The sequence below is a fragment of the Protopterus annectens genome, chromosome 2.part2 (genome assembly GCF_019279795.1).
Source record: "Protopterus annectens isolate FY-2018-M chromosome 2.part2, PAN1.0, whole genome shotgun sequence".
Taxonomy (NCBI): domain Eukaryota; kingdom Metazoa; phylum Chordata; order Ceratodontiformes; family Protopteridae; genus Protopterus; species Protopterus annectens.
Window position 1 is genome coordinate 427,948,104 of NC_056730.1, and position 13,871 is coordinate 427,961,974.

Sequence of the window (13,871 nt, forward strand, 5' to 3'; positions counted from 1 at the left end):
AAGAGGAATGCCAAACCTGCCCCAAATAAAAAAATAGAAGCCCTGCACCAGACAGCAGAATTAATAAAGATAAGAGCGGTGGAAAGGGTACCAATAACAGAACAGGGCAAAGGATTCTACTCCAGACTCTTCCTAGTACCAAGAAAAGAAAAAAACTGGAGACCTATTCTCGACCTGTCCATCCTAAACACATACATCATTGTCCCAAAATTCAAAATGCTGACCCTACAGCAACTTCTTCCCATGCTGGGCAAGGAGTGTTGGCTGGTAACTCTAGATCTCAAGGAGGCCTACCTGCACGTCCCCATTCGACCAAATTGCAGAAGATACCTCAGATTTCTTGCAGGATCAGAGCATTATCAATTCTCAGCATTGCCCTTTGGCTTATCTACTGCGCCCAGAGTATTCACAAAATGCCTGGCATCAGTAATCGCTCACTGCAGAGTACAGGGAATCCAAATTTATCCATACCTGGACGACTGCCTGTTACAAGCGGACAACAAAAGCAAGCTGACAACAGATTTACAAAGGGTCATTTACTTGCTACAAGCCCTGGGATACACAGTCAATTTTCAAAAGTCAAGACTGATACCATCCCAGACAAGAACTTTCTTGGTGAATTGGACACAGTAAAACAGATGGCATTCCTAACTGCAGAAAAACAAAAGAACTCCCTCTTTACTTCTTGGCATTAACAAAGCAGAACAAACTAACAGCAAGAAAAGTTCTGCAGGCCTTGGGCTTCATGGCATCATGCATAATCTTGGTCCCACATGCCAGACTGCATATGAGAAAGTTACAGTGGTACCTAAAGAATTTATGGTCTCAACACAGGCACAGCTTAGAAACAGAAATACCACTAATCCCATGCTTAAAACAGGAGTTCCTATGGTGGGCTCGGGCATGCCAGTCAAACCCAGGCTTACCCTTCCACAACTTTCGAGCAACCCAAACCATCACAACGGATGCCTCAGACCTAGGATGGGGGCACACATGCTGGACAAATGCGTACAAGGACTGTGGACTCAGGACCAGCTGCACCTGCACATAAACCAAAAAGAAATGCTGGCAGTAAAACTGGCAATCCTAAAATTCAGACCATTCCTCAAAGAAGGCCATTTGATGATAAGGACAGACAACACCACAGTCATGTGGTACATCAACAAACAGGGAGGCACTCATTCTTACCCCTATGCAGAATGACTTTGGACCTTTGGAATCTGGCTCTCAGCTACAACATCCAGTTACAGGCAATATTTGTACCGGGAAAAGAGAACACCCTAGCAGACATTTTAAGCAGAACCAGCTCGGATGCTCACGAATGGATGCTACACCCGGACATCTTCAAGGCCATCACAAAGAAATGGGGAATGCCACAAATAGATCTATTCGCTTCCCCACAAAATCACCAGCTCAAAAAATTCTGCACAAGGACATTCCACCCACTTGCATGGAAGATGGACTCTATCCTTCAGCTGGAAAGGCCTGACAGCATATGCATTCCCACCTCTTCCCTTGATGCACAAGGTACTACTGAAAATCAAAGAGGAATGTCCAAGGATAATTCTGATAGCTCCGAACTGGCCAAGACAACACTGGTACCCATTGCTGAGGAGCATGTCTCGGGAGAAAATGTGGTCAATACCCCTGATGCCTCTGATGTTAACTCAGAACAACTACAACATCATACATCCAAACCTAAAAACCTTGCAACTGACTGCCTGGAACATCACATAGCAGTAACTAACCCAGACCTTTCACAAAGGGTTAAAGACATTATCCTTGAAGCCCGCAGACCTTCAACAAGAAGGAACTATGCAGGAAAATGGAAAAGGTTAGTCATTTGGAGTACTGAAAGAGGAAAAGATGTGTCGAACATAGATATTGCTAACATTCTGGAGTACTTGGCAGAGCTTCTACATACAGGCCTGTCCTATTCCTCCATCAAGATACATGCATCAGCTATTTCAGCAGAATACAGCTTTGATCCTCCTGTCTTTTCACATCCTCTACTCAGGCAGTTTCTCAGAGGGATCAAGAATGTAAAACCTCCTAGGAAACCACCATTACCAGCATGGGACTTGAATTTTGTACTAGAAAAGTTGACACTCCCTCCGTTTGAACCAGCAGCAACAGCAGACCTACAACACCTGTCATGGAAAACTGCTTTCCTACTGGCTATTACTTCAGCAAGGAGGGTTTGAACTACAGGCCTTAATGGCAGTGCAACCCTTCCTAATCTTCCATCAAGATAGGGTATCCATGAGAACTAATCCTACATTTATGCCTAAGGTGGTATCCAGAGTGTCTTTAAACCAGGCAATCCACCTGCCTACCTTCTTTCCCAATCCACAAAACAGAGGTGAAAGAATAATGCATACCTTGGATGTACACAGACAGTTACGCTACTACCTGGACAGAACCAAAGGTAACAGAAAAACTGACCAGCTCTTTGTAGCCTATGCAACAGGAAGGGAAGGAAAAGCAATTTCCAAACAGACAATCTCCAAATGGATAGGAAATTGCATAAGATTCTGTTACTCCTACCATGGAAAACCAATTCCACAGAACATAAGACCTCATTCTACAAGGGCTACAGCCACTACCACAGCTTTCTTAAGAGGAGTGGCAACCAAGGACATTATTGAGGCTACTTGGACCTCCGTGCATACATTTGCCAAGCATTATAATTTACCTCTATATTCTAGATCCCGAGCAGGGTTTGCCACTGCTGTACTGCAAGGGATCCTGACTACACCATAATTATTATTATTCCTCCTCCCCTAGTTTGGCTATGGTATTCTACCCATTTGTTATGACTGCAGATGCATCCATGAAGGACATAGTACAGTTTTGTACCTACCATAAATGTAGATGTCGATCTGGATGGCATCTCCAGTCAGGATTACCCTCCCTCCTTCCCCTCTGCGGTACTCCTAGGGTATTTACCCTCCTAATAGCTAGCTGGGGGGGGGGGAGTCTCTTATGGTGTATTTGTTTGTATATATGTACATACATGTTTATTTTTTGTGTTTGCCTTCTACTATTTTGGAAACATTGGCATTTATCCAAAATTTAGCTTTCCAAGAGGGCAATTGGCATCTGGGGCAAGAAACACTGAGGAAAATGGCGTCGGCTGATGCCTTTATACCCGAAGACCAGCAGAGATGACGTCGGGTGGAGTGCGACATCAGCCGAAGCTGGACCCAGACTTTGGAATCCGGCCGACCGAAGGGCTGCCTGACGACAGGACAACCCATTTGTTATGACTGCAGATGCTATCCAGTTCGGACATCTACATTTATGGTAGGTACAAAACTGTACTTTTTAGTTTGTTGGTGCCTAATGCTAAAAACAATAAAGCAGTTAAAGCCCAACTTTTTAAGAAGTGTTGCTTTCAGAAGTCCACCTGTGATAAAATGAGGAAATTTCTTTGTCCGTTGAAAGAAGGAGAGACAGTGAGGATGCAAATGGCGAAAGGCTTTGATTGTATTGATCAAGTGAGAGATGTATGTGCCGAGATGAGCTCCTACTTAGTGGAATCTGAGGGTATAAAATACAGGGGAAACTGCAGGCATCTTCTTCCTGTGTCAGAAATTATATCACAACATCGTACCTGTGCTATAAACTCTATATCTCAGAGCAACCCTGACAATGTTTATACCAAAGAACATCTCTCAGTATTCATTCCTGGTCCTGATGATGTCCCAAATGTCCCCAGAGTTGAACATTCCTTGAAGAGAGTCCCTGTTGCTAGATCCAATTCTGACTTTTATGTTAAATGGTCAGGTCGTATTTCTAGACCTAGTGTAAAATACACAACAACCTGGTCATGATTGTTTTATATATATATGTATATATATATATATATATATATATATATGTGTGTATATATATATATATATATATATATATATATATATCTATGTGTGTGTGTGTGTATGTATATGTATATATTTGTGTGTGTGTGTGTGTATATATATATATATATATATATATATGTGTGTGTGTGTGTGTGTGTGTGTGTGCATATTATGTGCATGCATATATATATATATATATATATATATATATATATATAGTGCATGTGTATATATATATATATATGGGTCTACTTGAATGCCGAACGCTTGATTCACCGACAGAAATGACCGCCAGAAACCCGACAACACACAAACCCGACAACGAAACACGAACACCATAACACCGACACACTACACGTCAACAACACAGTACACTACAACACATATCCACTAGCACTAACCCAAACCCTAACCCTAAGGTCCGACACTACCGCACACTCCCTACCTGCACCTAACCCTAACTCACTTACACACCCCAAACCCCAAGCTCCGACACTACCGCACACTCCTACCTGCACCTAACCCTAACTCACTTACACACCCCAAACCCCAAGCTCCGACACTGCACACACTCCCTACCTGCACCCTAACCCTAACTCACTTACACACCCCAAACCCCAAGCTCCGACACTGCACACACTCCCTACCTGCACCCTAACCTAACTCACTTACACACCCCAAACCCCAAGCTCCGACTACCGCACACTCACCTATCACACACCCTAACCCTACATCCCTGAGTATTCAACACTTACCTGTCCGCTCCCTACTCCTACATCCCTCACTATCGCATACTTACCAGGTCGCTTACACATTCCTTGTCGGTCTTCCGTCTGCGGGATTGGCGTGTCGGTCAACTGCGTTGTCGGGTTTCTGGCGTCGGTCATTTCCCTGTCGGTGAATCGGCGGTTCGGGCATTCGAAGTAGACCCATATATATATATATATATATATATATAGGTTTATAGTTTAGTACTAAGCTAACTGCCCTTGCGAACCATTTTAAGCCTAGCCAGTTATCCCTTGTGAGACTCAAACACTGCACCTTGTGTTTGTCAGGCAAACACCTTAACCATTAAGCCATCCTTGTATGTGTGTGTGTATAAATATATATATATATATATATATATATATATATATACACACATATAAAATATATGTTTGTGTGTGTAATTTTGTATGATTACATGTCAAAAGAATTAGTTCTGTATAAGTATATGTGAAAAGATCATTTCTGTGTAATTGCTTGTCATTGAATATTGTCATTTAGTATATGATCTATTTCTCAAAGAGGGAGGATGTAGAACAGTGTATTTATGTAACTTTAAGAAGCATTTCCAGATTTTAGCACGGACATATAAATAGTGAGCACGTGCAGGCAGCAATGCCATTTTGAGAGAACAGCCAGAGTGTTAACATGTATGAGTGTGGTAGTCAGTCTGTTTATAAGTTTATTTAAGTTTAAGTTACAAAGCCTCATTCCTGATGTTTCTGTGTAATAAAGCTGCTTGAACTGAACTCACAAACTCACAACAGTTCATCTGTTTTATCCTGACCAGACAAGTGACACATACCATAATGTTCTATCTGTGTTGTCCAGTTTCTTTCTTCCTCATCCTCCCACCCACCTACCCCCTCCTTGTCTTACTTCTGGAAAGATCGAAGGGTGTTGGAGGAACCTCTGTTCCTTGTTACAGCTCCAGCTTCTGTTCTTTTCTTATTTCCACTGCTCTATAAATCTGTGGGCTTCAAAGTAGATCTGAGGTATGTTGGGTGTTTGGAGCTTTATGGGTAAAGGGAGGAGCTTGAGAGTTCATGTTCTATGATCTTTAAGAAGTGGACGAGTTGGATCTAAGGACTGGATCGTAACCTAACTGTTATGGAAGAATGTATATGGACAACACAGATGAAATGTTCTGGTGAGCACATACCTGTTTTTATCCTCGTGTGTACTCTGACTAGGGCATACTATGGCAGAGAGAGTCATACAGATTGACATGCAGGCCTTAAGCAATCTAGGACCCATGACATGCATTATCCTGATGGTTTTCCCTAGACAGGCTGGATATGATAAAAATTGCTGTGATTCCTGAGACACACATTGGCAGTGTTCAGCACCTAGCAACTGGTCCACAGGGGTGCAGTTGTCTATGTGATAGTAGGAGTAGGGTTGCCACCTTTTCAAATGCCCAAAGTGGGACATTTTGGTACAGACATCAGATTTTGCAGGGCAAAACATACCCACAGCCAGTACAAAGATCAGAAGTTCACTTTTTGGCCTACATAAAAGCTTATTTTTGTAGCATTTTAGTTGCTTATTCTGTCTCATCACATTTAGGTGTTTCAGATACAGAATAACTGTTTTATGCAACTATTACATAAAATATGGAAAATGTTTGTCCTAAAATCTAAGGACATTTGCCATTTTTTTTATTTCTTTGCAGGACACAACTGCCCAAAAAGGAACTGTCCCTCACAAAGTGGGACAGGTGGTAACCCTAAGTAAGGAGCAAGTGATCTGTATAGTACTAGGTGCTGTATCTCTACAGAGTAGTTGTGTGAAACTGTAATTTCTTTCTACAGTATAGCCCAGTTTTGTCTTTTCATCAAGTGCTGCTAGATTTGCTACCATCTAACTTAACTTCAGAGTACCACCATAAATCTTCATAATACTCCCTCCAACCCCTGGATACTCTAACTATCCCTAGTTTTCCACTCTGTGGGCATCATGGCTCAGCAGTCTGCTCTTACCTCAGCTGTGGCCAACCTGATTGCATTACCTGCTGTAAAGCAGCATAGCAGCTGCATTAGGCTTGCCAGCTATTTACCGCTTCCACCAATTGATAGTTCACCCTGAGAGAGATGTCAGAAAGATGAAAGCAAATGTCTCACACCAACCCACTGTCAGTAAGTATCATATGTTCGCAGCACCATATCAGTTACTGTGAGGGCATTATGGCTTAACAATCTGCTCTTACCCCAGCTGTGGCCAGCCTGATTGCATTACATGCTGTAAAGCAGTTTAGCAACTGCATTAGGCTTGCCAACTGTTTATCATTGCTTCCACCAATTGATAGTAAACCCTGAGAGTGATGTAAGAAACATGTAGGCAAACTTCTTGTACCAGCCCACTGTCATTAAACATAATACATTCACATCACCACAATTGTCACAGTGCGCCCATATGGCCTATAACTTAACCTGAGGCTGTTAGGAATAAACATTCCAAAGCCTCCTAGAAAACGTGCAGTAAATGACCCAGCCTCCAACACGAGGCAACTGTTGATCCACATAGTTTACTCCAGAGCCAGCAGGAAGTCAGGCTTATCCCCATAAGACCCACCAAGTCTGCTTCCACACAGGGGGGGGGGGTGTCTTGGTTATAAGTGACTATATAGTTAGGCATACAGACTCCATACGCAACAGACCAAGAACGGGGTAATGGTATGCTGCTTGTCTGATGCCAGGATTCATGATGTTGCAAGGAACCTAAGGTCCCTTAACCAAACCAATATGACTACAGTGCAGTGGAAGCCTCAAACCCTTTCTGGAGAACTGATGTCTCAAAGTCTTGGCGTGGGTGTTCATGGCTGCAGGATCTAATTCATTGGATGTTTCCTTTCAGTCAGTGAAGAAAGAATGTTAAAGAGGGTACTGAAAGAGAGGCTTCCATCCACCTCTTTTTCCCAGTCTGGAACAGGTATGCCCACTGTGGTAGTTTGGAGCCCATGGGCCATCAGTCCTATCTCCCCAAGCCTTCTGGTGACACACTCTGGAGGAGCCCGCTGATGGTCAAGAATCCAGCATGTCCAGTCAGACTGTATGTTAGGCGTCAGCCAGGAAGGGAGAATGCAGTTATGATGTTCTTCGTGTTTCACTGTTGCAGTCATTACATTTGGGTAATCTGCTGGCAGGTTGCCCTCAGTCGGCCTGAATATCAAAGTCTTGGGTCCTGCGTCAGTTGCTGTCTCTTCTTCCATGACGTCAAGTAGTCAGGGGTGTAAAACAGGCAGCCGACGCCATTTTCTTTAGGCTTTCTTGCCGTCCAGTGCCCGAAGCAGCAGTTCGCAAGTGCCGGTCGGCCGACTCCTGAAATTTTCGCATTCAAGTTTCAGAACCGAAGTCTTCAATTAAAGCTAAGTACCCCATTGAGGAAACTTTTTCTTGCTCAATACCGATGTCAGTAAAAGTTAATAATTGCATTATTTGGGGGAAGCAAATACCTCATAAGGATTTCCATTTGTACTGTATTCCTTGCCTAGGCCCAGATCATAATATGCTTTGCTGTCGGTTTTGTGCTAGATTCAACCAACGCATTATTAAGCGTCGGTATATCTTTGCTTCTAAATATTTTAGAAACAGATTTAACTACCCTGAAATGTCGTCGATGAAGCTTCTCCTAAGCCAGTCGCTGGTTCGCCGGTACTCAGTGAGGCACCTTCGCAGCCCCTGATATCTGCTACTTTTGAGTCGCAGGCCTCTACCGAGACCCATGTGGAGTCCGGCATGCCGCGAGATTCTCAAAGTATTGTACCTGCGGATGTCTCTCTCTCGGATGGGTCCGGAGCCGCTGAGCAGGCACCGGCTTCTGAGGGTGTTTTCAGGCTTCAACATTTCTATGTAAAACTGACGCCAGCTTCAAAAAGAAAGACAAAAGCAACTCCTAAGGCCAAAAAACTGATGCTTGAGACACGTGCTCATGCCTCTATGTCCAAGAAACAGATGATCAAAATGGTGAAGACTTAATTACCTTGATCAGGGGTTCCCAACCCCCCCCCCCCCGATAAGAGGCCTAGGCAAGACACTGATTATGAATCTTCAGATCAGGTTCCTATTTCTTCTGATTCCTCTTCTGATCAGGAATTTTCTATACCACATTATGAGGATTCGGATGCAGAGGAATCCATTCCATCTGCTTCCCCTCCTGAGGATTATTCTTTTGGTGAAACCTTGCATACTTTGAGGAAACATTTTCATTGGGAGAGTCAAGATTTCTCAGAATCAAAAAAGAAGCTTGGGGATTTCCTTCCTTCTCCCTCAGCATAGGCCTTTGGCCATACCTCCTGTTTTAGACATTGTTGATGTGTTTTCAGAATCAAGCATGGCTCCAGATTCCCTACCACCAGCTCCTAGCAAGCCAGACAGATATTACAGGGTTCCTGACTCCCACAAATTTTTATTCAAAAATCCTGCTGCTGACCCTGAAACTATCTTCAGGGTCCCAAAGGTGTAAAGACCTCATCAGCTAAGAATCCTACCCCCTCTGGTAGAGACTCCAGGGCGCTGGATAGATGGGGAAAGAAGGTTTATACGTCTGCAACTTTGGCAGTTAAGGCCTTAAACTGCCAGTTTCATATGCTTAAATGTCAACAGCATCTTATGTGATTATTGAAACAGAAAATGATGTTGATTTCTGAATGTGTTGAAAATAAAGAATTACAGGAATTATTGCATGCAGCAGAACAGGTTGGAAAGCATACTTTGCAATGTGGTTTTGTTTCCTTGAGGCCTCTTGCAGGGCCACAGTTACTGGATCTGTTGTTAGAAGGCATGCCTGGCTCAAAGAGCAAAATCTGCCTGATCATGTTAAAGCTAAATTGTTGGATGCACCTTTAGAGCATGATACTTTGTTTGGTAATAAGGCAGAAGAGGTTTTAAAGAAAATGGAAGACAAAGCCAAGTCTGTGCAAACTGTAAAAGACTTCTTCCAAGTGCAGCCACCAAGATTCAATAGACACTGCCCTACAAAAAATTGGTCCTTTCCTGTGTCCAACAGAGCCTCACAGGGCAAATCCAGGCACTCAAAAGGCTCTAGATACCAATCACAGGGTTCCTACAGGTCAAAGCAATGGGGTGCCTCTACCTCCAAATCTGGAGGAAACAAAGCACAACCCTACAGTAAGCAGTCTCAATGACTTCCCTCTGTCATCATCAAGCACTTATCTTTTGGCAGCCCCCTTAGGGGGAAAACTAGCACTTCATGCACAAAATTGGCAGTTAATAACCCAAGACAAGTTGGTATTAAACATAGTATCCCAGGGATACAGATTTAATTTCCATACCTTGCCAATTCCAAATGGTTGGCCATATCTGCCACAAAATCAATGGGCAGAGGCACAGAAACAAGTTATGTCCCTCACCACTTTGACCTTTAGTTTCAGGAGGGGGGTGGTTGACGGAGCCGTTTTCACTTTTTGTAGATAAGAAATTGAGACCGCTAGTGGAGGCAGAATCACGGATACTTAGAGATAGTAAGCAGTTTTTACAGCAGTTATATGTTGATGCTAGTGATCTTGTTTTTGATGGAACTTGTTATATGGTATGTCTTGACCTTTCCTCTCTCTTTCCGAGTATCCCCAATGATTTGGGAATAGATATGGTGAGGGAATTTATGTTGAGCAAATCCGTTGATGATGGATGTGTGGATCTGATATGCTCATTCTTGGAAGTGATCCTGGAAAACAATGTTTTTAGATATGAGGATCAAGTCTATTTACAGAAGGTTGGCGTGGCTATGGGCACTGGTTGTGCAATAGCTACACCAACTTAGTGACGGCTCAATGGGAGAACATTCTAGGTTCTTCATTTCCTTCCTGTATTAGAGTAGATAAGAGGTTTGTGGATGACGTCTTTGCCATTTGGGTAGGTACGGAAGCTTCTTTATTGGAGTTCCTTACTTATGTCAATCAGACTATCCCCTTTCTGAAGTTTACATGTAGGTACTCAGATAAGGAGATTGATTTTTTTGGATGTTAAGTTGATTGTGAATGAGCAGAACAAACTTACTACTACCCTTTACAGGAAGGATTGTTGGAGAAACACGGTGTTACACCATGATAGTATGCATCCGAGACACATGTTTAGGAATGTAATCAAGGGGCAGGGAATGAGGATCTCCTGCCTAAATAACAAGGATGATTTGTTTTGTAAAGGTGTTGAGAAACTGGGTGATGAATTTTTGTGTAGAGGCTATGGGAGACGTGAGGTTGATGTAGCTTTACATGAGAGTTGTAGGGAGGGCGATGGGAGAGCTCGCCCTTTTTATTCTGATGGTTATACTTGCATGTCAAACACTTCTGCTAGTAATGGACCTATTTATTCAAACCAGTATGATCCCTTCTCCATATTTTATACCAGTGATGTTAAGCACATCCTGGGTAGAGTTAGAAATAATTGGTGGATTTTACATCTGGATGATGGGTTGAAGAAGGTGGTGGGGGATAAACCCAATTTTATTTTTAAAAACAGGAAGAGTGTTAAGAGACAACTGTGCTACAAGGATGTATGTAATACACCTGAGGTTGATGACGATATGCAGATTGGAACAATGAGATGCATGAATTGTAACTTTTGTGGTAATATAGATGTTTCACATAATTTTATGCATCCTGTAACCAAGAAGGTTTATGAATTTGGGGCATGTGCCAATTGTAGGAGTAGGGACTTGGTTTATTTGGCTAGCTGCAGAGCATGTGGCTGTTTTTATATTGGTAAGACCAATAGGTCCTTAGCTGAGCGTATTAGGGAACATTTATATTTGATAAATAGACATGATTCACAAAATGCACTAGCTAAACACTGTTTAGAAGTAGGTTTTGATCATGTATTTGGGTTTAGGGTTGCTGAAATAGTTAGACCCAGTATACGAGGTGGGGATTTTAGGAACTACAAGTAAGAACGTGAGCTCCATTGGATAATCCGTCTACAGGCAGAAAAATATCCAGGCATCAATGGTAGGACTTCCATCAAACCTAATTTGAAGGGATGTGCTCTCTTTAAGTGATTTAACAGGTATATTGCACTTGGAAGCATAATACCTATATATGGCCAGCAGGACGTTTCTTCTTAATTGATGTAGACTCTCTATAGGTTCTTTTAAACTGATGTTTTAATTGATTTGATTGATGATATGGAGAATATATATGTTTGGTGTTTTAGTTTGTTTTTGAGGTCTGATAAAGCACGTATTTCCATGTGAAAGCGCTTACCGGCATTGCAATAAATTGTTTTTGGATTTTATTATTCTTTGCCATGGCGTGGTGTATTTACTTTTATTTTATCTTATATAAATATGTGTTTACACACACAAATATACATATACACACACACACACACACACATATACACACACACACACAATATATATATATATATATATATATATATATATATATATATGTATATATATGTATGTATATATATATATATATATATATATATATATATATATATATGCATACACAAACACACACACACACACATATATATATATATATATATATATATATATATATATATATATATATATATATATATAGTCCAGCTAATTTACTCAACTGTAGAAAATGGAAATTGTCATCAGCTTTCCTGCCTACTTAATTTTCTTGACAAGAAAGCTGATTGACACTATTGTGAGACTGCAGTAATAAGGGGGCTGGGTAAAATGCTCTTTCCCTATTATTGTGCAATCTCAGAGTTAGTATATTTAAGTAGTAAGGGGTGGAGGTACAGCATCCCATGTTGGGGTGCATACTGCAAAAAACATGTTTTTTGGTTTTCATGCACTAAAGTAATGCCACAGAGGTTGCACAGTTTGCTGTTTGTGTATGTGTGTGTGTGTGTGTGTGTGTGTGTGTGTGTGTGTGTGTGTGTGTGTGTGTGTGTGTGTGTGTGTGTGTGTGTGTGTGTGTGTGTGTGTGTGTGTGTGTGTATTCCATAAAACAATGTAGCATCTTACCCTCATCAAGAATGATGCCACAGTATAAAGACAAAATGATCAATTTTAACAATTGGCTAAAGTTTTGGTGTCATTCAAAGGGGATCCAGTGTCTGTCAGCCTGGGATGACATGCTCGACAAGCCACGTTGCTTCACTAGGGACAGCTTGCACCTGTCACCCCTGGGCTTTCGGATACTGGCAAAGGCTCTTGCCACCCCCATAGTGCCTTTTTTAGGCAAGGCTCAAAAGACAATCCCACCTCCATAGACAAGACAAGGAAAAAGAAACTAAGGGTAATGCTACTCAACGCCAGAAGTCTAAACCTCAAAATGCAAGCACTCAAAACCCTCCTCAGTATGGAGAATATCGATGTCTGTGCAGTAACAGAGACCTGGTTCAAGGCTCCCGAGAGCACCCCAGCACTACCAGGTTATACCTCATACCATGCTTTTCGGCCCCAAAACTCGGACCGAACCACAAAGGAAGGGGGGGGGTACCAAATTCATCAAGGATACCCACACCTCCAGGTTAGTGGCACTGCACGAAGCATCGGAGACCATCCATGTGCAACTAACATTGGGCAAAACTGCTTTTCGGTTTGTAGCCTGCTACAGACCACCCTCCCAAACTCAGGAACCTCACTCGGCTTTCCTGAGAACACTGGAGAATAAGAAGGTCTCTCCAAACACCATTATATTGGGCGACTTCAACTACCCAAACATAGACTGGGAGCATTACTCAAGCCCCAACACCTTAGCCCAAAGGTTCCTAGAATTTCTAAACTCAAATGCTATGGAACAACTAGTCACCACTCCCACAAGAGGGGAAAACATATTGGACCTGATCATCACAAACATGGGGACTCTATGCTCCACACCAGAGGTATACCCCTCATTGGTAAGATCAGACCATAAATTAATCTCTCTGGACATCCACATCCTGACCCCACTACCAGCCCAGACAACCTCAGTGAAAAACTTCTCAAAAGCAAATTTCACACTTCTCAAAACCGAGGTGAAATCCTTCAAAGCCCCCGGTTCAGTGGAAACTACGGCCCAAACTGCAGAATCCTTTATAAACGCATTCTAGGGACACCTACAGGAATGCATGGATCATGCAATCCCAAATAAAACCAAGACCCAATCCTCCAAAGGCAGGCGTCCTGTTTGGTTGACCCCAGCCATAAATAAGCTATACAACAAAAGGAGGAAGCTACTACATGATAGAGCAAAATCCCTAAAAGGGAAGGCATCTCTGATCAGTACTAGCAAAAAACTACGGTCCCTCATAA

At 42.3% G+C, this 13,871-nt stretch overlaps 1 protein-coding gene across 2 annotated transcripts in view; it reads left to right on the forward strand.

The window, feature by feature from the left end:
- FCHO2 (FCH and mu domain containing endocytic adaptor 2) overlaps positions 1-13,871 on the forward strand; it is a 4,043,518-nt gene that overhangs the window by 786,596 nt on the left and 3,243,051 nt on the right. The window lies entirely within an intron of this gene.